General features: G+C 46.7%; 1 pseudogene; it reads right to left on the bottom strand.

Annotated features, from left to right (window-relative positions):
- Positions 1–460: 460 nt before the first annotated feature.
- On the bottom strand, positions 461–1,025 carry LOC147424095 (uncharacterized; annotated as a pseudogene).
- Positions 1,026–3,030: the final 2,005 nt, after the last annotated feature.

Genomic DNA, 3,030 nt, shown 5'->3' with positions numbered 1-3,030 from the left:
GAACATATCTCTGATTAGCGAACACAATCTATAATGCTCTACTAAAAATATCCACATTATCACAAAAGCTTATGGCTACTAAATTAGAAAACATCTCAAGCATCCAGAAAACCTTGGCATACATTGTGATACAGTGTACCCTCATCCTCACTCCAAAATAATAGAAACATTTCAAGACCAACATAACTTCTAAATAGCGACATAAGCTCTACACAGCCTACATACCAAAAACTTGGAACAATGCGATTGCCTACAATGCGCGAACCAAGAGGTGTGTGGGTGTGTGAGGATAGAGGCTACCAGACGGCACCAACTTGCAGGAGTCGAGATTTTCTACAGTAGGTAGTAGGTAGGGCTAGTGTAGGCAGCGCCATGTGCTATATGCAATGATCTAGATCTCTTAATAATGGCTTTGCATGGATTTACCCGATACCTTTCTAATAAGCAACGGCTCAGCCCCTCACCAGAATGCCAAAAACTCCCTCTTTTGTCTAGTAGCCCCCAGCTTGTTTGCGCCCTAAAATGCACAAACAACATGGATGATGGGTTGCACCACTATTAGCTCCTTTCTCAAGAAAACAGAATTTTAAGCACAGAATGAAGAATGAAATGTGCTTTACAACTTTATTTACATGCAATGCTTAGGGATTGGTTTCTCACCCATGAGCTTACGATCTACGATTCGACTGCAAGCAATTGCCATGGAACCGACAGGTGTGGTTGTACTGTATTTGTGTGTGTAAGGAAGTCATGTGTCTACTGTGACGGCCGTTCAAACTAAGTGAGAACAACTGCAACACAAAGCAAATTTGGGATTAGAACTGTGTGGCTTTAAACCGCTGTGTAGCATGTGCTGGGGCCATGGCCACTTACAAACTCACAACAGGCGGTGGCAAGCTTGCTTGCCCAGCTACATGTGAAGAAATTTTTTTAGAGAGGGTGGAGAGTGCTCCAAATCCCTTCCCTGCTCTGATGTCGCCCTTTACTTTTATGGAGGGTAGAGACTCTCCACCTTTGGCCTTCATGGGTGGCCTTGCCCAATCTCATGTTGGTGTTGTACCTTATACTTCTCCCATCATGGAGGAGGCCCTTTCCTCCCTCTTCCAACATATGCAAACGACTCAGCTACACCAAAATCCTGATGGCTCTGCTCGAACCCGACCCGGCCCCATTGTTGTCCTTGAAAGTCACAAATAGAAAGACTGTGCGCCCGTCCTTCAGAGAAGGAGAGAGATAGCGATGGAAGAGAGAGAGAGAGAGAGAGAGAGAGAGAGAGCTCACTGCCACTTCCATGCATCGACATCGCCCTGTTCCCCAGGCTTCGACACCGCCTCCATCGTTGCTGCACGACCACGTGTCTGCTCCGTTGCTCCATTACAATCACCACGCCTCTCAAGTTTGAGCCATGGGCACATTCGCCTAGGAGGGAAAGAATGCGAACAGCGACAAAAATTCAAATTCACATACCGCCCCTCCCCATGTCAGAAGCGTCTCTCTCTCTCTCTCTCTCTCTCTCTCTCTCTCTCTCTCTCTCTCTCTCAAGCTAGGATATGTTGACACGTGTAAAGGACTCCCCCTTCCGCCATATTATGTTAGTAGATTGTAGCATGTGCCAGGGCCATGGCCACTCACAAACTCACAACAGGCGGTAGCAAGCTTGCTTGCCCAGCTACATGTGAAGAAGGTTTTTTTAGAGAGGGTGGAGAGTGCTCCCAATCCCTTCCTTGCTCTGATGTCGCCCTTTACTTTTATGGAGGGTAGAGACTCTCCACCTTTGGCCTTCATGGGTGGCCTTGCCCAATCTCATGTTGGTGTTGTACCTTATACTTCTCCCATCATGGAGGAGGACCTCTCCTCCCTCCTCCAACATATGCAAACGACTCAGCTACACCAAAATCCTGATGGCTCTGCTCGACCCCGACCCGGCCCCATTGTTGTCCTTCAAAGTCACAGATAGAAAGACTGTGCGCGTGTCCTTCAGAGAAGGAGAGAGATAGCGATGGAAGAGAGAGAGAGAGAGAGAGAGAGAGAGAGAGAGAGCTCACTGCCACTTCCATGCATCGACATCGCCCTGTTCCCAGGCTTTTTGACACCGCCTCCATCGTTGCTGCACGTCCACGTGTCTGCTCCGTTGCTCCATTACAGTCACCACGCCTCTCAAGTTTGAGCCTTGGGCACATTTGCCTAGGAGGGAGAGAATACGAACAGCGACAAAAATTCAAATTCACATACCGCCCCTCCCCATGTCCGAAACATCTCTCTCTCTCTCTCTCTCTCTCTCTCTCTCTCTCTCTCTCTCAAGCTAGGATATGTTGACACGTTTAAAGGACTCCCCCTTCCGCCATATTATGTTAGTAGATTATCGAAGATGGGAGTGCCCAGGTGGTTGACGGATAGCTGGGGGATATTTGTACATGATTTTTTAGTTTTGAGCCTTGTGGTCTCCCTGCTTTTGTTTAAGAGTTGTAGAACTGCCTAAACATGTTGGACTTACAATAGCCACTTATTACTTCGTTAGCGTAGCAGGCTCTTTTCAATTGTCGAGCTCTCAAGCCTCCACGTGTCAAGATTTCGAAACCGGAAAGTGAAAAAGTCTTCGTTATTTTTAACATCGAATCAACGACAGCTCTATACCAATCGTCTTTCAATTCTCCAGCTCTCAACCCTCCACGTGTCAAAATTTCAAAACTGGAAAGTAAAAAAGTCTTCGTCACTTTTAACATCTAATCAGCGACAACTCTATACCAATCGTCGTTGCACCAATGACTGTCACAGTTGTCTATCAATTCTAGTCGTCCGATATTCTGTTCGTTTTCAGCAAATGCGAAGCAAGGGCATGCATCTTGAAGACATGTGGCTCTATGTAAGATATTGACATGGGTTGTTTTCAGCAGGTGAGATGGCGTGCTTGGCACTGTCTTGGTCGATATGTATTCCAAATGTGGTACCGACGCAGCCATAGATGCAATCACTTACGCAAGCATCTTGAAGGCATGATGTAAGGAAGTGCATTGGCGATAGACATTCAAT

The sequence above is a fragment of the Adiantum capillus-veneris genome, chromosome 26 (assembly GCF_014529385.1).
Source record: "Adiantum capillus-veneris isolate H3 chromosome 26, ASM1452938v2, whole genome shotgun sequence".
Classification (NCBI taxonomy): Eukaryota; Viridiplantae; Streptophyta; class Polypodiopsida; order Polypodiales; family Pteridaceae; genus Adiantum; species Adiantum capillus-veneris.
The sequence above is the reverse complement of the archived record's forward strand: the minus strand, read 5'-3'. Positions and strand labels throughout refer to the sequence as shown.